Here is a 25,656-nt window from a genome sequence, read left to right on the forward strand (position 1 = left end):
TCAGCTGCTTTTAATCACCCAGAGAACTTGCTGGTGGGTGAAAAAAAAAATGAAATAAAAGATAGTAGACATGACTACTCCTAAAATATGGAGATTTTTAATGTAGATAGGGAGAAAGCAGGCAGAGCGAAGAGTCCAAGCTGACCATGGCTACAGACTAAACCGGCCACGAGAGAACAGATGGGGAGGGAGAGCAAGAGAGAAGCCTCCTACTAAGAGGGTCCACCCAGGGCCACGAGGCCAAGAAACCAGCAAAGTCAAAATGGCTGGATACATAGATGGATCAAGGCTAGCGGGAAGGGGAATGGAAGCCTAAACCCTGAGAAGGAGAGGTTTAGGGTAGGAGGCGAGATTAGAACAGCTTGGAGGAGCCACAGGCACTGAAGGATGCTGGGAGAACTGGCCAAGGTCCACTTTGATAAATGAATAGGCACCACAGACATTTGTCCCAGGTTTCTGAGACCTAATGGTGGAAGATACTGCCTGAATGATTAGGCTCCGCCGTGGGACTCAAGTATGTGCCAGGTCCCCAGTGATGCAGCCACAGTTAGGTTGTTAGGCTAAGTCTTAGGAACTTAGAGGAGTAGAGGTCTGCTTCTTACGAAGCCTAGGTGCCTATGACACATGTGTAGAGCCAAAGGCCAACATGATGTGTGATTCCTCATGAGCCACCGATTCTGGTTTTTTGTTTTGTTTTGTTTTGTTTTGTTTTGTTTTGTTTTGTTTTGTTTTGTTTTTTAAGATATAGTCTCTCATCAGCTTAGGGCTCACCAGTTCATCCAGGCTGGCTAGCTAGTGATCCTCAGGGTTCTGTCTCTGCCTCCCACATCACCACACCTGAATTACCTTGTTTTGTCTTTATTAATTTTTAAACACGGGTCCCAGAGATCCTAGGGTCCTTGTGTGCATAGCAAGGACTTCGCTTACTGAGCCGTCTCCCCAAGCCAGAAATGATTTTTTTTTTTTTTTTAGTTTGAGTTCTGGACATGGAAGGAGAATGTATTTTAGGGCAGGAGACGCTCTCGGAGTGTATGCTGATTCTGCTAGCAGAGGCAACCACTGCACAAAGCAAAGCTGAGTGCCCATGACCTAGCGTGAGAGGCTCACTTGAGTCTCTGAGCAGGGAACTAAGTTTACCCCTCCCTGAGACACCTCACCCACAATCTCAGACCTTCGGAAGCTGTAATAGTATTTTGTGTGTGGCGTTGGACACAGAACCCAGAGCCTAGTGTATGCTGGGTACGTGCTCTGCAAAGGTAGCAGCGGCCCCAGACAAGCCACTGAGCTTGTGGGGATTTGTCCTGCAGCAATAAAAACGAATTCAGGCTGATCTAATTTCCTTCATGCTAGACTCTAAAACAGGCTTTTGCACAGACCAAAATGTACCTCCTTATTCCACCAACCCCCTCTATCTGTATTGGAGTAAACAGGAGAGTGGGCTCTTCTAGAGCCCTGATTGGCAAGATGATGCTCAGTTTCCAGTTTCTTTTTCTCATTTTATAAATGTGTTAGCAGCTCTCTCACATTCTCTAATCTTAAAGTTTTCTTTTTTTTTTCAACCATGGCCCATAGAAAATAAAACTTGACTTCACCATTGTCTTAGTTAGGGTTTCTGATGCTACAACGAAATACCATGGCCAGCAAGCAAGTTAGGGAGGAAAGGGTTTATTTAGATTAGGCTTACATATCACCGTTCATCTAAGAAAGTCAGGACAGGAAATCAAACAGGGAAGGAACCTGGAGGCAGGAGCTCATGCCAAGACCGTGGAGGGTGCTGCTTACTGGCTTGCTCCCCATGGCTTGTTAAGCCTGCTTTCTTATAGAACCCAGAACACCAGCTCAGGGGTGGCACCACACACAATGAACTGGGCCCTGCATCAATCACAGATTAAGAAAATGCTTTAAGAATCTTATGGATCCTTTCCTTTCAAGTAGGCATAAGACTGGCAGGCACAACTAGCCACCTTCACAAAATACCAGTGATTCTTCCTGTGTGCACAGCGCTCTGATCATTTTCTCTTGGCTCATCCCATTGGCTCTGAGCTTTCATTGCTGTCATTTTGTTTTCAAGACTGACCCTGACACGCTGAATCCATTTCAGGATGACCCCCTTAAAAACTCAAAAGCACCTGTCTGGTTGATCTACCTGTGACAGAAAACTGATTGCATTGCAGGGCACTTATAAAGCACCACGTGCTGTTCTTGTTTCCTTGGTTATAATTTGTAAAACATAGCTTTGTCCAAAAGAATGGCCTGGCCTAGACAGTGTCATAATCCAGAAACTTGTGTGACGATTCATGTAAAAAGATATCCTGATGGAAGGAATTTTTTTTGCAAGGGAAGTTTTCTAAGAAGCCCTCACATTGGAACACTTAACTCTTCCTTGTAACAGGTGGCTTTGTCTACAAATGTTACATTACTTCTGTTGTTTTTCATAAACCTGGAAAAACAATCTGATGTGGAACAGGAGTGGGCGGGCTGCAGGATCTAAACATGGCCCGGTCATTCCTCTGCTCCATGACTTTGTCTTCTGCGACGTAAAAAAATACCTGAGGAAGGAACTGTCTAAAGAAACAAGGTTATTTACCTTGTAGTCTGGAGGTCCAAACAGTATGGCACTGCTAATGTCACATCATGGCAGGTGACATCATGGTGACAACATGCTTGAAAGGGAGAGTTGACAAGGTTAGTCAATGGGCCGAGACCAAGAGACACCATGCTTTCTCCTTTATAAATTCTGGGTGTATGTACAGATATATGCATGTGTATATTTGAATACATATGCACATGTGTGTGTATGTTTGAATACATATACACATGTGTGTGTGTTTGAGTACATATGCACATGTGTGTGTGTGTTTGAGTACATATGCACATGTGTGTGTTTGAATACACATGCATGTGTGTATGTATGTTTGAGACCACATGCATGTGTATGCACATGTGGAAGCCAGAGGTCAATCTCATACATTATTCTTCAGGTGCTGCCCTCCTTTTTTTTTTTTTTTTTTTCATTTGTCTCTTTTTTTAGACAGGGTCTCTCATTGGCCTAGAACTCATCAATAGGCTAGACTGGCTGGGCAGTGAGCTCCGAAGATCTACCTGCCTCCAACTCTTTAGAGCTGGGATTATAAGGCACATGCCACTAGCGTCTTCTTACATGGGCTCTGGGGATAAAGTTCAGGTCTTAATGCAAGCACTTTACCAGCCCTATAGCAGTCATCTTGCAAGAATTAACCAGGATCCCCTGAGAACTGCCTTAATCCCCTCTGAGGACAGCCTCCCAGTTGACCCAATTACTTCCCTCTACTCACGTCTCACCAGTCCCACAACCCTCGCCCTGAGTGTGAAACTCCCAACACACGAACTCTTGGGGGCCACACTCAAACTGTATCCAAATCATACCACCACCCAAAGCCCTTCTCACACACACACACACACACACACACACACACACACACACACACTCAAACTGTATCCAAATCATACCACCACCCAAAGCCCTTCTCACACACACACACACACACACACACACACACACACACACACGCACGCACGCACGCACGCGCGCACGCACACACACACAAGATACACTGCACAAATGTATATAGTTTCCTGTCAAAATATAACTGGAGATAATGGTTAGTTGAATAGGAGAAAGTGATGTTTTTATCTGGGACCTTGCACCATCTCTTTTTGCCTGGGATAGATAAGAAATACCATTTTTAATGACCTCCAACATGAGACCACAGAGTTTCAACCTGAGCTAACAATGCAGTGGACCATTGCGGCTAGTGCCCTGGAAGGGTGCCATACCCCCACCCTGGAATAACATCACTAGGGGAACTCTGCAGCAGGGGTGGGGGAGATCTCCCACCAAGGCCCCTCCATCTAGCCTTGATTAATCTGCAGGAATGCGTGGGAAGAACTTGAATATAGAGACCACAGCCATTGTGGGTGCCATACACACATGTTCCTATGCTATTGCACATGTTCCTCAGAGCAGTTCCTGTATTCATGTGCTCTGAAAACCTGCCAATAATGGTGTGTGGGTGGGTGGGTGAGTTAATGTGCATGGATAAACAGGGTGAGAACTAAAGTTTTCAGCTTCACAAAAGTTGATTCCTGGTCACTGAATGCCAAGAGACAGTTTTGCATCTCTGAAGTGAACACTGTATCCTACAGTAAACTCAAGAAATGAAGAGATTGTATACTTTGGACCATGATTTGGGAGTTTCTAGTGCAAGGTTGGTTGGCCTCCTTGATTCAGACCTGAAGTGAGGGTACCGAATGGGAGTATGTGTTGAGCAAGCCACCCATATCCTGAACTGGGAATCTGAGAGAATGAGAGTTCCACAGGCCCTCTCGGGGCATACTTCCAATGATCTAAGGCCCTCTCCTAAAGCCTGAGCACCTAACTGTCTATGGCATGTCCCAATATTGCCATCCTGGGGACGGAGCTTTTCCTAAGGACCTCTGGAGTGCACAACCTATAGCCAAACTGTAGGTCTGCCTTTTAGATTTTACTCTACCAAGATGATCCTTCCAGGCCAGGAGTGGCACACCTTTAATCCCAGTACTCAGGAGGCAGAGGCAGGTGGATCTCTGTGAGTTTGAGGCCAGCATGATCTACATAGAGTTCCAGGCCAACCACAAGCTACGTAGTGAGGTCCTGTCAAAGACCGGGGGCCAGGGGGAGGGTAGAAGGAAAGTCAAGCCCTTGAACTTTCTCTCTCCTTGTCTTTCCTTGAACTTGGACTCATCACCAGCACTGAGGACTGATCACAGGCCTCGCACATACCAGGCAAACACTCTACCATGGAGCTGTGTCCCCATCCCTTGGACTTGTGTGTTAAGCTGAAATAGTGCCTTCGTCTGCATAGACAGAGATTTAGGATTTCTTCTTTCCATCTCATTGCATGCACAGACTGAAAACTGAGAAGAGAAAGGAGGCTCAGAGCCCCCTCTGCTCAGCTCACCTTTCATAAAGATTCCCAATGCCTGGAGCACTCTTCAAATTTGTTAATATTCATCCATTTTAAGCAGAGCAAGAAAGCCTTGCAGGCAGTAGCCTTGGGGATTCAGCTAATTATTTGGGATCATGAGAGGTACAGATCTCCAGGATTGAAAATACTTAATAACCAATGACAAATGCATGCAGAGGTAGATCTATTCTGCTTCATTTAAACATTATATAGTATATGTGTATATGTATATATGTGTTGAAATATCATATTTTACCCAAAATTAGGTATAATATTTATGTTCTTATATATCAATTAAGGAAATGAGTGTGTGTGTGTGTGTGTGTGTGTGTGTGTGTGTGTGTGTGTGCTTGTGTTTATACTTGGGTGTCCATTTTCTTGATACAGTTTCATAGAAGCCAGATTAATTCTGAGTTTGCTATGTAGTCAACATTTGCCTTGAACTCTTAATTCTCCTGCCTCCACTTCTCTGGTGCTGGGTGTCCTAAATAATACCAATCCCAGCTCAAAATCTGAAAGAGTATTCAAGACCAGAAACTTTGGACTTGGCCCACCCTGACTTGACTTCCAGGTCTTGTACACATTAGCTCCACTAATCCAAATATGAGAATAATAAACTCTCTCATCTCTTCAGCTGTAAGGATCTTCTGTCTTTTTCTAAGTAGCTACTGGAGAATTGACCTGGCTAAATCCACCAGATGTTTCCACTGAGCCACTGTAGCCAAACTAACTTGTCAAGTAGTCCACCTGCAATACGGCCAATTAAAGCTTCTAAGCTGTGCTTTTTCATCTTTGAGGTATGAAGAGTAATCCCTAGAGTTATGAGGATTCGATGAGAAAAAGCAGGAAAGGGTCAGGTGACTTAGAGAGAGCCCAGGGTTAGTCAGTATAGTCCAACCGTTTCAGCAAGCAGTCACCATATCTCAAAAGCTTACCGGAGTAACCCTTTCCTTCTCAGAGAAGGTCTACTCTGGCGTTTGTTATGGTTCATTCTTTGGTCATTCAAGGAGTGGGCATCTTCTCTCTTGAGTCCTCCACCACTGTTAGATCCTTAGCTCTGACTTAGGTGAGACGATTACAGGATTACTTCCTAGAGTATTTTAATGGGCTGGGCTGGGCTGGAAGCATCTTAGGTCATCTTCATTTAGACTGGCTATTCCTAGTTGCAAAACAAAGTCAGAAAATTCAATCCACTGGGATGCATAGAAGGAGGAATTAACGGCTTTTCCCGGCATCTAAGACTACCAGAGTAGATCTCTTCATCTGGCTATAGAGAAATCTTTCTCAGAGCACAAGTGCAGTTTTTTTTTTAAGACTTACAAGAATTTTCTAGGCTAAAAGGGCATTTCCCCAGCCATCTTGGGGGGAGAAAAAAAAAAGGCTTTACTCTTCGTTGCTTTTCTCATTTCTAACAAAATACCCAACAAAAGCAACTTAAAGACAGATTGAAGGATTTGTTTGGCCCCCAGTCTAAGAGTGCAGTTCGTCATGTGGGGGGTGGGATGAGGAAGGGATGTCAGCCAGTGGGCATGTGGGGTGAGAGAGCTACCCATAGCCAGGCTGGGTCTCCCCTTCTCAGTTAAATCCTTCAATACCTTCACCTATACTCCTAACATGGCGGCTCCTAGGTGACTCCAAATCCAGATGACAATGAAAATTAACCATCTCAGCTTTTAAAAAAAAATCCAACAGTTGGATGTGTTTGCTGCATTTGCACATGCGTAGAGCTGTTTCGATGCAAACACTTCCTAGCTCCTTTCACACCATGTAGTTGAGTCCAGCCTCATTTGCCCGTGGTTCACCGGGGCCATGAGAAGTCACATAATTGCCCAATATTTCATAATGCCGAAGTAGTCATGTGGCTTTGATCTCAGAGCGTGTCTGGGGTAAATTACTTGGTGTTAGTGGCAGGTCTGGAAATTGTAAGGGAAAAAGCAAATGACTGAACAAGGCCAAACTCTGCAGTGTGTCTGAAGTTCATGCCCAGAAAGCGTCATGGCGTAGCTGCTGAGTCTTCTTGAAGGACTTAGCCATGATTAGCTTCATTAAGTTCTGCTGTCAGGGCCCATGACCAGACAGTAAATAAAATTAGGATAATTTTTGGTGTGTGTGGGGAGAAGGGAGAAGGGGGGACAGGGGGCATGTCTCAGTGATCATGCTAGGCAGGCTGTCTAGCCCCCAACACTGTGACAACAGGTACACAGCACCATAGCTGACTGCTTCCTGAGTGCTGGGAGGGGGTAGGGGAGTGGGGTGATGGGGGTGTGGGGAAATGGGGGGCTGGGGGGTTAGGGGGTAAGGGGTGGGGTGCTAGGGGGCCTGGGTGTGTGTCTGAGACCAGCTACTCTTGTAGAGCTGTTTCTATACAAACACTTCCTAGCTCCTTTCACACCATGTAGTTGAGTCCAGCCTCATTTGCCCGTGGTTCACCGGGGCCATGAGAAGTCACATAATTGCTCAATATTTCATAATGCCGAAGTAGTACATGTCAGGCACTTAACCAAATTAGCTGTCTGTCAGCCCATATTTTAATGGACTTCTAAATACATAATTTTTACATTTATTTTGAAAACATTTTTTAAAAAAAAAAAAGAAAAGAAAAACTGTAAGAAAAAAATTTTAAATGTAAAACCCTGTCCGTATCTTCTCTGCGCTATCCTGCTCAATTGTCTTCATTTCATAGTGTGGCCTGGATGGACCACTCTGAGGTGTAGCTACTCAGAATCTAACCAGTGGCTCCTTTTCAAATTGACACAAGATGCTCACTTCATGAATGCATTCCCTGTGTGACCAACTCAAAGGCACCCGAGGGCAGTAACGCATGCTTTAATTTCTGTAGAAACATGCAAACTAAAGCTAAATAATATATATATATACAACAGGTCAAAAATTTGTCTTCCTGATAGAAGGCTGGGTAATATTTGGTTTTGGTTTCGTTTGAACCAAGTTTCTTGCAGTGTATTCTCGGCTGCCCTGGTACTCACTATATATACCAGCTTAACTTCTAAGTCATGGCAATTCTCCTGCCTCGGCCTCCCCAGTGCTGGGATTACAGGCATGCATCACTGTGCCTGGCTTAGCAGCTTGGGTTTTGTAACCAATAGCCTTATGGGTAGTGTTCCATGTTGTAGACAGAGAAATAAGGAAAGGAAAGGTTGACTTTGCTTTTCCTATTAGTTTTGCTGCACACGGCGTGAAAAGGACCTAAACAATTGCACAGGGGCTCATGATTGAAGGCTGCCGCCCACATTGGCTAGAGATGCGGGCGAACGAAGACTAAAACGCCCTAGAAGGAAAAGAGACATGTCGGTTGTGTGATAGCATCAGGGTCTGCTGGAGTTGACAGCCCGAAGCTAAGCAGGCAGGACTGAATCCCAACAGGAAAGCTAATCGCTGGCTTATCAGGATGCGGGGAGGAGGCTGATCCAAAAGCGAGCAGGTGCTGACAGTCTCTACCCAGACTGTTTGCTTTAGCAGCATAAAGTGGTGACGAGCTGTGAGCGCTGACTGGGACTGGTAGCTTTATAGCTATTTGGAAGCTCAGGGCTGTGGAGGCAGAGAGGATTTGCTAAGATCCTGTCCTGCTGAACTGTCACTCAGGGTGGCTTTGTTGTTGTTTTCGATCTGATAAGGCGGCATGAGCTCATCTGCCTTTGTGTAAGACCTGAATCAGATAAAGAACGGCTGTCCAAAGGAAGTGAGGTGATTAGCACAAACTGCGGATCTGGGCGATTATCTGAGGGGTGAAGGGTTCAGGGAGAAAGAGGTTTTCCTTTGTTTCAACTATCTCACTCCAAGTTTGTTAGAATTTCAGACCGCAGTTGGTGATAAAGGCCAACCAAGGGATAAAACTGCATTTATTTGACTAAGATGATTTTTCGTTACCCTTTTTGTTTGTTTGATGTCAAGATAACTTTGAATTCTTTATAAAATAATTATCAGCTATTTACCATTCTTTACTGAAGAAGAAGAAGAAGAAGAAAAAAAAAAAAAGAAATGGCCTCTTGCGGGCCATCGTAGACCCGATTTAAAAATAAATAAATAAATAAATAAATAAATAAATCGGGAAGGTTACAAGACCACTCTCTTAAGACCTGAATCAAAAAAATCAGATTTTAAAAAGAAGTTGCTGACTCATTCACCAAAGCTTAGCTGCCCTGGAAGAGCCATTTCTTCAGATCTGCTTCTTGGCTCCTGCTTCAGCAAGCCATAACTGAAGTGGTCCTCTCTGGACAGAGCTTCCATCTTCTTACAACCCTGTGTCTGTGAACCCTGCCAACGAGGAGAAGGGAGTTCCAGCTGGCATTCCGATCTGGATCCGCCGTCATAAATTAGCTAGCCAGGGCACAGTCCGTTACTATTTATGGTCATGTTCTATATTTGTATGTGCTGGGGGATGAATCACATGACCAGACCACCATTTGCTATCGGTGTTGACGTATACCAGCCAGGGAGGGTCTCACCGGAGTTTTCCCCATACCATGCTTTTCGTCAGCTCTCAATGGAAAATGCAGCTCCTTTGAGTACTAAAGTTAAAAAAAAAAAATCATCCTGAATAAACTTTATATAATTGTCTTCCCAATGAGACAGACTGCTGTACATGCAGCAAGCTCATTGAGATGCACTCTGCCTTCCAGAGAGTTTCACAGATACGTTCTCAACGGTGCCAGGAGAATGGAGACCAAAATTCCTTTTACATGTTTTTTTTAACTTATTTCCTGACTTGGATGCTAGAGGCTCCTCATACCCATTTGTTTGGGGAAGAGAGAGAGAGAGAGAGAGAGAGAGAGAGAGAGAGAGAGAGAGAGAGAGAACATCTCAAACCGGTTGAGAGAGAATTTTTGACCGTGGACAGGGGCGAGAGAGAGAGAGAGAGAGAGAGAGAGAGAGAGAGAGAGCCTATTAATTAATTCTTTCCCTTTCTGTTCTGCACGGCTTTTCTCCCAGCATAGCTTAATATTTAGTTTCTGGTGACAAATGCCTCGAGAATGTCCCCCAGATTTGATACTTATTCCCTTTTGTAAACAATAGAGGAAAAAAATGTCTTTTGACAGATCTTATGAATTACTTGCGGTGGGAGTCATGCCTCGGTGTCTGGAATCACTTCTGAGATAGATGCTCCCGTAAGCAGTTCCTCTCCATCTCTGCAAGTCTCTGTTCAGACTCCAGCCCTCTTTAATCTTCAACCCAGCAAATTTCTTCTCTAAGCTTTTTTTTTTAAACAAACAGCTATTGGATGCTTGCTCTGACAGAGTCAGTGCCCTTGGCACTTGTACATCATTTATTATTTCATTTGTGCGATTATTGTTCTCTGTGAGAAAGGGATGTTGGTAGTGTGATTTTCACGGTCCATTCAGTCCCGTGTTTTGGACTGGTGAGATAGCTTAGCCAGGAAAGGCGCTTGCTGTGGGACCTGATGACCTGAGGTCTGTTCCTGGAAGGAGAGAACTGACTCAAGCAAGCTGTCCTCTGAAAACTTAGAGCACATGTGCACATGCCTGTGCACACATATGTGCACACCCCATCACCAGCACCCTCATTCACTAAGGAACATATTAGTGCCCTTTGTGTGTATGTTTATGTTGATGCATGTGTTTGTTTACATGCATGTGGGAACCAGAGGTTACCATAAACTCTCGTCCCCAGTTCCTCTCCACCTTATTTAGTCTGTGTATGGACTGAGTGTGCTGTGTGTTTGTGTGTGTGTGTGTGTGTGTGTGTGTGTGTGTGTGTGTGTGTGTGTGTTAGCATGTATAAGGGAGCATGTGTGCGTAAATGCACATGAAGCCCCAAAGGCTAGTTTGATATCAGATGTCCTCTGCCGTGTCTCTCCTTTCTGAGACAGGGTCTCTTGCTGAACCTGAACTTTGGAATCCAGCTGTCCGGCTATCCCTATCACTGCCCTCTGAGTACTAGGATTGCAGACACACGGACATATCCAGCCACTCTCATGTGCTTAGTGGCAATCCCACCTCCTGTCTTCATGCTGGCAGGATTTTATCCATGGTGCCATCTCCCTAGCCCTCCACCTTATTTTTCAAAACAGTGTTTCTCATTGCCCTTGTGCTCCTTGATTCTGCTAATCTGACTTCCCTGCCTCCAGTCCCAGGGCTACAGATGATAGTATACTATGTATCCACACCTCACCTTTATGTAGAAGCTACAAAACACAAACTCAAGTTCTCTGGTGCTATAAACATTTTATGGACTAAGTCACATCCCCAGCCCCTTATCTGCCTTTTGATGCTCTGTTATGGTAGCTTGAACTTCCTGGGCAGCTAGGTTGGTAGTTAACACTTCCTGTGTCCACACTAGTGACTTGTTCATGTGTCGTTTGGGAAACATCTCCCAGTTAAGTGTTCTGTGCACATTTTTTTTCTCTCCTCCACAAGACATGCTAGGAGCTTCAAGTACCTTTCAAGCTAATGTGTCTTTGTTGTTATGACACACTGTGGTCTTAGCAATGTTCGAGTTTAATACAAAGATGACTCAGGCTCCTGGTCACATTAGATTGGTTTAAAGAATAAAAGCTGGGTTAATGAGCCACAGTGGCTCAGGCAGGGAAGCGGAGCAAAGTGACATTTTTATTTAGTATCATCCAGTTGCCCATTAACACACACACACACACACACACACACACACTCACACACACACGTGCGCACACAAAGGAAAAGTGATGTCTGGAGGTTTATTTGGTAAGGCTTGAAATACAAGTTGGGGTACAACTGGCGAAATTGTAGCCACATAATAGTCACATAATTTGAGCCTTGAAAGAATGTTGCTCACAGGAATTTAGGTAAGGGAGAATAAGAAGGACAATCCTGTGATGTTTGGAAGGCCCTTAAACTCCAAGATGACGATACTGTCCCCTCTTATGAAATGAGAGCCTCTGAGGGTGCCGTGGAATGACTCTTCTAGAGGAAGAGCGCTAAGGATGACAAATGATCGCAAGCAGATTTGGGTGACAGATGTAGCTCAAGCACTGGGTGATTATAGACTATACATTCTGGGAAGCACATTGCTGATTAAATTCACAAGGGCTGTGGGGATCCAGCTGGCCTGATATTTAAATGCTATAGGGGGGAAAAGGTGCCAATTAAGGGGTTTCTTCCCTGTGAGGAGTCTTCATGTAAATTGTGAAAGATGGTGCTTTTCTTGTGGCAGTGAAATTGTTGTAAGTGTCCCATCTCTGACCTCCCGAGCAGGCAATGGTGCAGTTTGAACTACAGAAATGGCATCAGAGAACTTCAGTGTTTATTCCATTGCTGTGCAGATGGGCTCTCTATATGGAATAATGGCCAGCACATCGCACAAATTGGATTTAAACGAGTCAAACAACGGGGGGTTCCATCATTTTCTTTGGCCGAGTATCCTAGAGTTGAATTTGGACAGGATTCTTCTTGGAAAGTCATAAATTGGATTATCTTTGCCCGCTGGGAAAGGGCTATAATTTGAAACTTTATATTTTACCAGCTGGAAATAAAGCACAGAGCAGCCCAACTCCACATCATAAAACCTAAGATACAATCAAACCTTTGCAATGAGGGAAGATTGCTCTGAGTCCTAGACATGGTTATAAATATACTAATCAAGTTGGCTATTTGGAGGTTCTAATATATCGTAGCTGCATATTCTCACATGGAAAGTCGTGGGCTGGGGAGATGGCTTCAAGGATAAACGACTTGCTCAGCAAGGTCGAAGATCTTAGGTTGAACCCCAAGACCCTTCATAAAGCCAGGCACAGCAGCAAACATCCATAACTCTGGTAATCCCACGGAGGATAGAAGGTAGAGTCAGGAGAACACCTAGAAACTTGTGAGCCAGCTAATCAGGTGTATACAGAGGAGAACAACAGAAAGACACCGTCTCAAACAGGGTAGCCATTGAGGACTGACACTTGAGGTTGTCTTCTGACCACTGCACATGCCCCCAGGCGTGTGGAGCTGGTCTCTCGATCACTCTCTCATTTGTACTCTCTCCCACACACATATACAAAAGTCTGAGCCATCCCTAAATGAGGACATGTAACTTAGTCATTTCTAAGGAGCTATGGGACCCTTGCTGTCGCTCCGGTGCTAATTTTCTTTGGCATAAAATGTGAGGTTAGACACGGGACTCCCCACGGGATCCTAAGACCTCTGGTGAGTGGAACACAGCGCCTGCCCCAATCCAATCGCGCGGAACCTGAGACTGCTGTACATAGGGAAGCAGGCTACCCGGGCCTGATCTGGGGCACAAGTCCCTTCCGCTCGACTCGAGCCCCGGGCTACCTTGCCAGCAGAGTCTTGCCCAACACCCACAAGGGCCCACACGGGACTCCCCACGGGATCCTAAGACCTCTGGTGAGTGGAACACAGCGCCTGCCCCAATCCAATCGCGCGGAACCTGAGACTGCGGTACATAGGGAAGCAGGCTACCTGGGCCTGATCTGGGGCACAAGTCCCTTCCGCTCGACTCGAGCCCCGGGCTACCTTGCCAGCAGAGTCTTGCCCAACACCCGCAAGGGCCCACACGGGACTCCCCACGGGATCCTAAGACCTCTGGTGAGTGGAACACAGCGCCTGCCCCAATCCAATCGCGCGGAACCTGAGACTGCGGTACATAGGGAATCCCGCTACCCGGGCTTGATCTGGGGCACAAACCCCTTCCGCCCCACTCGAGCCCCGGGCTACCTTGCCAGCGGAGTCGCCTGACACCCGCAAGGGCCCACACAGGATTCCACACGAGATCCTAAGACCTCTAGTGAGTGGAACACAACTTCTGCCAGGAGTCTGGTTCGAACACCAGATATCTGGGTACCTGCCCTGCAAGAAGAGAGCTTGCCTGCAGAGAATACTCTGCCCACTGAAACTAAGGAGAGTGCTACCCTCCAGGTCTGCTTATAGAGGCTAACAGAGTCACCTGAAGAACAAGCTCTTAACAGTGACAACTAAAACAGCTAGCTTCAGAGATTACCAGATGGCGAAAGGCAAACGTAAGAATCCTACTAACAGAAATCAAGACCACTCACCATCATCAGAACGCAGCACTCCCACCCCACCTAGTCCTGGGCACCCCAACACAACCGAAAATCTAGACCCAGATTTAAAAACATTTCTCATGATGATGATAGAGGACATCAAGAAGGACTTTCATAAGTCACTTAAAGAATTACAGGAGAGCACTGCTAAAGAGTTACAGGCCCTTAAAGAAAAGCAGGAAAACACAGCCAAACAGGTAGAAATCATTAAAGAAAAACAGGAAAACACATCCAAACAGGTGATGGAAATGAACAAAACCATACTAGAACTAAAAGGGGAAGTAGACACAATAAAGAAAACCCAAAGCGAGGCAACGCTGGAGATAGAAACCCTAGGAAAGAGATCTGGAACCATAGATGCGAGCATCAGCAACAGAATACAAGAAATGGAAGAGAGAATCTCAGGTGCAGAAGATTCCTTAGAGAACATCGACACAACAATCAAAGAAAATACAAAATGCAAAAGGATCCTAACTCAAAACATCCAGGTAATCCAGGACACAATGAGAAGACCAAACCTACGGATAATAGGAATTGATGAGAATGAAGATTTTCAACTTAAAGGGCCAGCTAATATCTTCAACAAAATAATAGAAGAAAACTTCCCAAACATAAAAAAAGAGATGCCCATGATCATACAAGAAGCCTACAGAACTCCAAATAGACTGGACCAGAAAAGAAATTCCTCCCGACACATAATAATCAGAACAACAAATGCACTAAATAAAGATAGAATATTAAAAGCAGTAAGGGAGAAAGGTCAAGTAACATATAAAGGAAGGCCTATCAGAATTACACCAGACTTTTCACCAGAGACTATGAAAGCCAGAAGAGCCTGGACAGATGTTATACAGACACTAAGAGAACACAAATGCCAGCCCAGGCTACTATACCCGGCCAAACTCTCAATTACCATAGATGGAGAAACCAAAGTATTCCACGACAAAAACAAATTCACACAATATCTCTCCACGAATCCAGCCCTTCAAAGGATAATAACAGAAAAGAAGCAATACAAGGACGGAAATCACGCCCTAGAACAACCAAGAAAGTAATCATTCAACAAACCAAAAAGAAGACAGCCACAAGAACAGAATGCCAACTCTAACAACAAAAATAAAAGGAAGCAACAATTACTTTTCCTTAATATCTCTTAATATCAATGGACTCAATTCCCCAATAAAAAGACATAGACTAACAGACTGGCTACACAAACAGGACCCAACATTCTGCTGCTTACAGGAAACCCATCTCAGGGAAAAAGACAGACACTACCTCAGAGTGAAAGGCTGGAAAACAATTTTCCAAGCAAATGGACTGAAGAAACAAGCTGGAGTAGCCATTTTAATATCGGATAAAATCGACTTCCAACCCAAAGTTATCAAAAAAGACAAGGAGGGACACTTCATACTCATCAAAGGTAAAATCCTCCAAGAGGAACTCTCAATTCTGAATATCTACGCACCAAATGCAAGGGCAGCCACATTCATTAGAGACACTTTAGTAAAGCTCAAAGCATACATTGCACCTCACACAATAATAGTGGGAGACTTCAACACACCACTTTCTTCAAAGGACAGATCGTGGAAACAGAAACTAAACAGGGACACAGTGAAACTAACAGAAGTTATGAAACAAATGGACCTGACAGATATCTACAGAACATTTTATCCTAAAACAAAAGGATATATCTTCTTCTCAGCACCTCACGGGACCTTCTCCAAAATTGACCATATAATTGGTCACAAAACAGGCCTCAATAAATACAAAAATATTGAAATTGTCCCATGTATCCTATCAGACCACCATGGCCTAAGACTGATCTTCAATAACAACATAAATAATGGAAAGCCAACATTCACGTGGAAACTGAATAACACTCTTCTCAATGATAGCTTGGTCAAGGAAGGAATAAAGAAAAAAATTAAAGACTTTTTAGAGTTTAATGAAAATGAAGCCACAACGTACCCAAACCTATGGGACACAATGAAAGCATTTCTAAGAGGGAAACTCATAGCTCTGAGTGCCTCCAAGAAGAAACGGGAGACAGCACATACTAGCAGCTTGACAACACATCTAAAAGCCCTAGAAAATAAGGAAGCAAATTCACCCAAGAGGAGTAGACGGCAGGAAATAATCAAACTCAGGGGTGAAATCAACCAAGTGGAAACAAGAAGAACTATTCAAAGAATTAACCAAACGAGGAGTTGGTTCTTTGAGAAAATCAACAAGATAGATAAACCCTTAGCTAGACTCACTAAAGGGCACAGGGACAAAATCCTAATTAACAAAATCAGAAATGAAAAGGGAGACATAACAACAGATCCTGAAGAAATCCAAAACACCATCAGATCCTTCTACAAAAGGCTATACTCAACAAAACTGGAAAACCTGGACGAAATGGACAGATTTCTGGACAGATACCAGGTACCAAAGTTGAATCAGGATCAAGTTGATCATCTAAACAGTCCCATATCACCTAAAGAAATAGAAGCAGTTATTAATAGTCTCCCAACCAAAAAAAGCCCAGGACCAGATGGGTTTAGTGCAGAGTTCTATCAGACCTTCAAAGAAGATCTAATTCCAGTTCTGCACAAACTATTTCACAAAATAGAAGTAGAAGGTACTCTACCCAACTCATTTTATGAAGCCACTATTACTCTGATACCTAAACCACAGAAAGACCCAACAAAGATAGAGAACTTCAGACCAATTTCTCTTATGAATATCGATGCAAAAATCCTCAATAAAATTCTCGCTAACCGAATCCAAGAACACATTAAAGCAATCATCCATCCTGACCAAGTAGGTTTTATTCCAGGGATGCAGGGATGGTTTAATATACGAAAATCCATCAATGTAATCCATTATATAAACAAACTCAAAGACAAAAACCACATGATCATCTCGTTAGATGCAGAAAAAGCATTTGACAAGATCCAACACCCATTCATGATAAAAGTTTTGGAAAAATCAGGAATTCAAGGCCCATACCTAAACATAATAAAAGCAATCTACAGCAAACCAGTAGCCAACATCAAAGTAAATGGAGAGAAGCTAGAAGCAATCCCACTAAAATCAGGGACTAGACAAGGCTGCCCACTTTCTCCCTACCTTTTCAACATAGTACTTGAAGTATTAGCCAGAGCAATTCGACAACAAAAGGAGATCAAGGGGATACAAATTGGAAAAGAGGAAGTCAAAATATCACTTTTTGCAGATGATATGATAGTATATATAAGTGACCCTAAAAATTCTACCAGAGAACTCCTAAACCTGATAAACAGCTTCGGTGAAGTAGCTGGATATAAAATAAACTCAAACAAGTCAATGGCCTTTCTCTATACAAAGAATAAACAGGCTGAGAAAGAAATTAGGGAAACAACACCCTTCTCAATAGTCACAAATAATATAAAATATCTTGGCGTGACTCTAACTAAGGAAGTGAAAGATCTGTATGATAAAAACTTCAAATCTCTGAAGAAAGAAATTAAGAAAGATCTCAGAAGATGGAAAGATCTCCCATGCTCATGGATTGGCAGGATCAACATTGTAAAAATGGCTATCTTGCCAAAAGCAATCTACAGATTCAATGCAATCCCCATCAAAATTCCAACTCAATTCTTCAACGAATTGGAAGGAGCAATTTGCAAATTTGTCTGGAATAACAAAAAACCTAGGATAGCAAAAAGTCTTCTCAAGGATAAAAGAACTTCTGGCGGAATCACCATGCCAGACCTAAAGCTTTACTACAGAGCAATTGTGATAAAAACTGCATGGTACTGGTATAGAGACAGACAAGTAGACCAATGGAATAGAATTGAAGACCCAGAAATGAACCCACACACCTATGGTCACTTGATCTTCGACAAGGGAGCTAAAACCATCCAGTGGAAGAAAGACAGCATTTTCAACAATTGGTGCTGGCACAGCTGGTTGTTATCATGTAGAAGAATGCGAATCGATCCATACTTATCTCCTTGTACTAAGGTCAAATCTAAGTAGATCAAGGAACTTCACATAAAACCAGAGACACTGAAACTTATAGAGGAGAAAGTGGGGAAAAGCCTTGAAGATATGGGCACAGGGGAAAAATTCCTGAACAGAACAGCAATGGCTTGTGCTGTAAGATCGAGAATTGACAAATGGGACCTAATGAAACTCCAAAGTTTCTGCAAGGCAAAAGACACCGTCAATAAGACAAAAAGACCACCAACAGATTGGGAAAGGATCTTTACCTATCCTAAATCAGATAGGGGACTAATATCCAACATATATAAAGAACTCAAGAAGGTGGACTTCAGAAAATCAAATAACACCATTAAAAAATGGGGCTCAGAACTGAACAAAGAATTCTCACCTGAGGAATACCGAATGGCAGAGAAGCACCTGAAAAAATGTTCAACATCCTTAATCATCAGGGAAATGCAAATCAAAACAACCCTGAGATTCCACCTCACACCAGTCAGAATGGCTAAGATCAAAAATTCAGGTGACAGCAGATGCTGGCGTGGATGTGGAGAAAGAGGAACACTCCTCCATTGTTGGTGGGAGTGCAGGCTTGTACAACCACTCTGGAAATCAGTCTGGCGGTTCCTCAGAAAATTGGACATAGTACTACCGGAGGATCCAACAATACCTCTCCTGGGCATATATCCAGAAGATGCCCCAACTGGTAAGAAGGACACATGCTCCACTATGTTCATAGCAGCCTTATTTATAATAGCCAGAAGCTGGAAAGAACCTAGATGCCCCTCAACAGAGGAATGGATACAGAAAATGTGGTACATCTACACAATGGAGTACTACTCAGCTATTAAAAAGAATGAATTTATGAAATTCCTAGCCAAATGGATGGACCTGGAGGGCATCATCCTGAGTGAGGTAACACATTCACAAAGAAACTCACACAATATGTACTCACTGATAAGTGGATATTAGCCCCAAACCTAGGATACCCAAGATATAAGATATAATTTGCTAAACACATGAAACTCAAGAAGAATGAAGACTGAAGTGTGGACACTATGCCCCTCCTTAGATTTGGGAACAAAACACCCATGGAAGGAGTTACAGAGACAAAGTTTGGAGCTGAGATGAAAGGATGGACCATGTAGAGACTGCCATATCCAGGGATCCACCCCATAATCAGCATCCAAACGCTGACACCATTGCATACACTAGAAAGATTTTATCGAAAGGACCCAGATGTAGCTGTCTCTTGTGAGACTATGCCGGGGCCTAGCAAACACAGAAGTGGATGCTCACAATCAGCTAATGGATGGATCATAGGGCTCCCAATGGAGGAGCTAGAGAAAGTAGCCAAGGAGCTAAAGGGATCTGCAACCCTATAGGTGGAACAACATTATGAACTAACCAGTACCCCGGAGCTCTTGACTCTAGCTGCATATATATCAAAAGATGGCCTAGTCGGCCATCACTGGAAAGAGAGGCCCATTGGACTTGCAAACTTTATATGCCCCAGTACAGGGGAACACCAGGGCCAAAAAGGGGGAGTGGGTGGGCAGGGGAGTGGGGGTGGGTGGATATGGGGGACTTTTGGTATAGCATTGGAAATGTAAATGAGCTAAATACCTAATAAAAATGGAAAAAAAAATGTGAGGTTAGGATACTCTTTCTGGACCATTCCTCCATGCATGTGCACAAGCTGCAGTATTTCTACCTCCAGGTCTCTAGGGTCATTCTTGCCTTTCCCCACTTGTCACATGTCAGTGACCTCCAGAGGTCCCATCTCTGAGACCTTTCTTGTTCTCTTTCCCTTGGTCAGGCGTATGAGTTCATCAAGAGCATTCTGTAATCCCTGGTGTCAGTTGATTCAGCCCTAGAGCAGGCTGAATAAAGCCCATACGGCGACAATTGAAAAAGGAGAGAAAAAAAGTCTGTATCAGAAGTTTCCCATCTGAAACATATGAGTAACAATTCAGGAGGTAAGAGAGGACTCCAGGGTCAATATTGCTTGGCTTCACAATCATGAGATCCTAAGTTCAAACCCAGTACCCACATAACAAGCTAAGTGTTCCACAAATACCTGTAACTTCAGATATGAGGGATCTGAAGTCTTCTCCTGACCATCATATTTATGTGCATGCATGCACAACACACACACATACACACACACACTCCCAAAGGACTTTCTGTAAACATTCCATTGATCATCAGCATCTTTAAAATTAACTTTCTTCAAAAGTTAGAACTCTCGTGTTTTCTTTTTGAGGGGAAGAAGGGCCTGTTTTTGAGATCACCCTGTTATCCAGGATGATCTCAAACTCCTGAGCTCAAATGATCCTCCTGCCTCAGCCTACCAGTAATGAGCACGACACGTGTGCAACCCTGTGGCTGACCACTTATACTTATTTTCTGTCTCTGGCCAGCATCTCCTGGCCTAAAGGGAGACATTTTTAAAAGATCATCCTGAATTCTCTGATGCTGTCCCTAAGATGGAATTAGCCTTCTCTAAAGGGACTACAGAATTCCAATATTGAGGTGTCTTTCCTAGGACAGCCCCTGGGAAGGTTCTCTGAACTCAGGACTTCCTAATTTTCTATAGCTCAAGGCTTAAACAGGAAAAGAGTCAGGCCAGGGTAGTGGCAAGCATGCAAACATTGGGTCTACCGCCATGGTGTGTAGAAAGACATAAAGGAGGGGGGCTTTTTGAGCCAATTGCATCCACCTCAGAACCATTCTGCTCCTGTTTGCTTCTTTGTGTCCTTGTCCATCAGCCTCCAAGGCGGGAAGAGTGACGTGTAGGAGTTAATCATTAAGAGAGCAGTGTTGAAGGGCTGCCCACACTCTTGGAACATGTCAGCCAGCCGCCTTCATCGCCTTCACGGTTTTCTTTTCTTTTCTTTTCTTCTTTTTTTTAAGTGTTTTGAGTCAGGTTATCCTAAACTTTGTTTCTCCAACACTGACTCTTCTGGCCCACATGTTTTCCCTGACATTCAACCAATGTAGTCGTTGTCATATACGATGAGTAACTGTGGGCAGAAACCCTGAAGCCTCAGGGAGGGATCCATGTGAGAGAATGCGATGGTTTGGTACTCCGGAGCAGTGAATGTCTGCCCGGTGATCAGTGTGCTTACAGCCTGGCCCAAAACACATGGGTTACTTACCTTTCTCGTTGCTCTGACAAAATACTCAGCAAAAGCAACTTAAGGGAGAAAAGACTTACTTGGGCTAACAGTTTGGAAGTCATGTCTGTTGTGGTAGGAAAGCTATAGGGACAGGAGGTTGGGGCCCCTGGTCAAATTATATCTACAGCCCCCTTGAAGAATTTCTCTAGCGAACTACTAACTTCTTTAAGTTTTTTTCTTCCTTTATATAATAAAACAATTCTAAATGGTCTATTCCAAGCAGTCTCTTTCTTCATCTCCCGTCCTCCTTAGAGCACACATCCCTTTAGGCTCTCTTTCCTTACCATCAGAGAAGGCCCTAGCGAACCTGGTCTCTCCCTGATCCCTTCCATCCGTTTCCACAAGGCTAGTTGCCCACCTGCTGATGGTGCCCACGGTAGTTCTGGTGCCCCATGTACATCTCATATGCTGTTGGTCTGGAAGCACATACAGCCCTCAACCACTCTCTGTTTTCATCTTCCTTCACTCTCCCTAGTTATGAAACCCCAAGCTCCCTGCCACTTGTATTAGCACACCCAGGACCCCTTGACTCCTTTCTCCTCCATTCCGCCATTAAGTCCCTGTGTCCTGATGGTGTGCCAGCCTGGAGCCCTTTGGCATCCCAAACTTTCCCTTCATTTATTCTTTGATCCTCTTTCTGAAAGGAAGGAGAAAATAAAGTAGGAAGAAAGAAAAGAACGAAGAAAAGAAAAAGGAAGTCAGAAAGTAAAAGAAGAAAAGCGTAGAGTAGAGAGAGGGGAAAAGAAGAGAAAGGGCACTGGAGCAAAGGAGGAAAACAATGAGGCGCCTCCTCTGTTGCTTGAGATGACCGCGATGGCGAACTTGTTCATTTCAATACTGAAATAAAGCACATGAGCAGAAAGCACTCCCCTCCCATTGGCAAACAGCATGGAGTGGTCTTTGTCTGCTCTCAGCCTCCACCATGCTCCCTCTCCTCCAATCGTCCCCCAGTGCTCCCAGCAGCTATCCAGCTATCGCAAAACAAAGCAAACAAGCAGAAAACTCCACTGATCCCTAATCCTGCTGCCGATTCCCACAGCCTGTGGGAAGAAGCTTCCAGATTGCAGAGGGGGATGTTGGCAATGCTTTGCCTTTGACTGTTTGCAGCCGGCCTAGCGTGCCGCCCTCTCCGGGCAACCTAAATCCTCTGAACACATACACTTTGCTGTGTGAAGGGAGGATGGGAGGAACACCCATCTTTCTCCTCTTGGTCAATGACATCTTTGTGTGTGTGTGTGTGTGTGTGTGTGTGTGTGTGTATAAACCTCTGCTCGGAGAGCTCAACAAACCATGTACTCTGTGTGTGAGTGCTTTGTCATAAATGCTGAGCTGGTAGGGACCCAAGGGGGGCAGGGGCCAGGGGAGCTGGAGAACAGGTCACAGGGAAGGGGCCTCTTCTCTTAAGCCTGGCCTCGAAAGCCTGGCAGAATTCACCAGGGGGAACTACAGATGGAAGGACCTGGAGTATCCTTGCTCTGTTATCACACACATGATTTAAGCCTCAAACCTTTCCCAACCATCTACCGAAAATGACTTGGTACGAATTTACTTCTTTTGAACAACAGATTGTTGACTTTTTTGTATTCGGTGGATTTCCTGTCTTTTTTATAATTAAATTGGGGCTGTTCGTATGGACTTTAAGTTATTTAGTGTGTGTGTGTGTGTGTGTGTGTGTGTGTGTGTGTGTGTGTGTGCGCGCGCATGTGTGTCCCTTTTTTTTCCTTTTGGTTTTTCAAGATGGAGTTTCTCTATGTAGCCCTGAACGCATGCGCATGTGTGTCCCTTTTTTTTCCTTTTGGTTTTTCAAGATGGAGTTTCTCTATGTAGCCCTGAGTGTCCTGGAAATCACTCTGTAGACCAAGCTAGCCTTGAACTCACAGAGATCTGCCTGTCTCTGCCTCCCAAGTGCTAGGTTTAAAGGTGTGTGACATCACCACCTGGATTCAAACCTCCCCTTTCGGAAGGGTAGAGTTGGTCTTCATCTATTTGTACTGCTATAGCAAAATGCCTGAGAATGGGTGAATAGTGAACATAGTCTATCAATCTATCTGCACGAGTCTGAACACTGGGATGTCCAGGCCTCCTGACTAGGTTATAACATAGTAGAAGGCATTACTTAGGCAAGAGAAAGGTACCAGAGGCCTAACTTGTCCGTCTGTAAGGATTCCTCTCCCAGAATAGTAGCATTAATGGAAAGACAGAACATGATAACTTTATGTTAATAACTTTGATGAGGTCCCACCTTTAATACTGTCATGATGTTGTTCCATTTCGGTGGGAATTACAGAAGAGGCAACATTGAAACCATAGCCACAGCCACATAGGCACATCGGCCCACTGTCCTCCAGCAAGTCCACCTCCAGACTGATGATATCAGTGCTCTGTGTTTCCAAGGTCACATCCTGGGATGCCTGCAGTGAAGGTGCCAACATATAAAGCTGGGGACAGAGGAGTAATTCAACCCACAATACTAGTATATCAGGGAACATTTCCACACTATTGTCTGTGGGTGTAGCTACCCTGATTTGTGCCGGTTGCTCTAGAGTGTCCATGATCATCTTACCACATATTCCCCCATAGTGACAGATCTGTCTGGAAGCTGTTGACACTCGCTGTTCATTCAGGTGGGTAGCCTGGAGCCACTTGTTCATCTCCCTGTAAATGTCATACGATGGCATTTTATTTGTGGGACTGGTTTACTGTTAATGAAACTTGTCGTGGTGTGTGAGTTACGGGTTGCTATTCTGTCTTTCCGTCATCTTGTAGCGGATGACCCAGGAAAGTATTACCCCTGACAAGTTTCATTCTTTCTCAACAGTCCAGGACAAATAGGATCCTGTGCTTACTTCTAATCCCTTTCTTTGTCTCGGCATTGATTCCCCTCCTGTATTGACTGACAGCCCCATGAACATAATCAACACCGCCCCGCCAAGATGCATCACACACAAGCGAACACGTAAATGCAGAGTGAAGGTTGCTGATGAGCAGCTGGAAATATACTGAGTTCTACAGGGTACAGACAAGGTAATGACAGGGGATACAGCTGGATAGGGATTGGCTACGATAGCCAGACAGCATTGGGCTTAGGCCCTGTGCAAAAGAGCCACGAACCCATGCAAAAGGGGACTATGAGAGAATGTGTACCCATACCATCATGGAACTCAGGACCCTCTGATATAATGCATTCATTCATACGTCCCTTCCAGCCCCTTGGACCACAAAGCCCTCAGGAAGTTCCACCAGAAAAGTCTCTTAGAGGCTTATTGGCAATATTAACTTCAGAGCGAGGGCTGCCAACTCTCTGATCAATAATATGGAAAAGGTTCATAGTCTTAACCTTTATACAAGAGCATCCTGAAAACGGAAGAAATAAAGGCACTTGCTCAGGAAAACAGCCGCACAGATTCTGTCCTCCGTCTCCTCCCGGGAGTTGTGACCATCCAGTGAGAAACTGTAAAGAACACGGAGGAAAAGAGGGTGTGTACCCAGACTGTGTGTTTGGATCGTCGTCCAGTGGTCTAAGACAAGAGCCACTGTTGCAGATCCAGATTAAAAAAAATTAGCCTGGAGCGGTGGTCCAGGCCCCGCCCTTGAGAGGCAGGAAGATTGTGAGTTTGGGGTCATTTCCACCCCAAGGCTGACTGCCTCATGTCACTTTTGTTCCCTAGAGCTCTTCCCTGGTAGTGAAGATGTTTGTTGCCAAGGAAAGATAAAATAACAATAATTTCTACCCTTGTCAGTTTCACAAACCTGACAATTCTGGTTCTGTGTGTCTGACCTAGGAGGGGCGTCTTCTCAGGTAATGCTAGTAACTCGTGCGCCTGTGCCGAATTGTTAGAAGCCACAGCCTGGCTCAAGGGACCACAGGCTGTTTCTTTGTCAGAAGCAACGCCGTACATCTGGCGGTATCGCCCAGAGTAATATGATATGCCTTACAATTTTAATTTTAACAACAACAACAAAAAAAAAAACCTACATCTGCCAGGCTCATTTCAACTGACAGGATAAATATCGTGTTTCGCTGCCAGTTTGTAAACACCTCCCGTTTCATCCCTACCTAATAGGTTCCCTGGATAGCTTACAAACTGAACGTTCCGGTGGAATACAAAAGGGCCCGAGCTTCCGTGTTGTGGGGTGGATCCTGGAGGCAGTGTTGGTGTGGAATTGAGTCCGTGCAAGTAAAGAACACAGGACTGAGGGTGGGGGGGGGAGTGTCTATCATAAGAACCCCATTGAGAAAATAACTTCTAGAGCGGTCAGCACATGCCTGGGACACCTGGAGCAATTTTGGTTACAGATGGTGGGTGCATTGTCTTAGGATTCACGTCCCGTTGCTTCTTTGACCACAAACTGTCCCCAACTGAAGATGTCATTTTCCCCTTCTGTCGTTGGAAATCATTCTTTATGAGTATACTATGGGCAGGCGCTGAAATGAATCCAAAATGCAAAACTCAGATGGTATTGTCCAATTTCTCTCTATACCTGTCCAAGAGAGCAGATC

The 25,656-nt window shown here is 44.4% G+C and overlaps 1 protein-coding gene across 3 annotated transcripts in view, besides 1 other annotated feature; it reads left to right on the plus strand.

The window, feature by feature from the left end:
- Nucleotides 1-25,656, plus strand: part of Cap2 (CAP, adenylate cyclase-associated protein, 2 (yeast)) — a 148,379-nt gene that overhangs the window by 60,959 nt on the left and 61,764 nt on the right. The window lies entirely within an intron of this gene.
- Nucleotides 8,459-11,488: an enhancer, noted in NCBI's record as "VISTA enhancer mm132". NCBI's record gives its function as "enhancer in: somite[6/7] | midbrain (mesencephalon)[6/7] | branchial arch[5/7] | eye[6/7] | heart[7/7]" and the evidence as "EXISTENCE:transgenic organism evidence [ECO:0001131][PMID:17130149]".

The sequence above is a fragment of the Mus musculus genome, chromosome 13, assembly GCF_000001635.26.
Source record: "Mus musculus strain C57BL/6J chromosome 13, GRCm38.p6 C57BL/6J".
Lineage (NCBI taxonomy): Eukaryota > Metazoa > Chordata > Mammalia > Rodentia > Muridae > Mus > Mus musculus.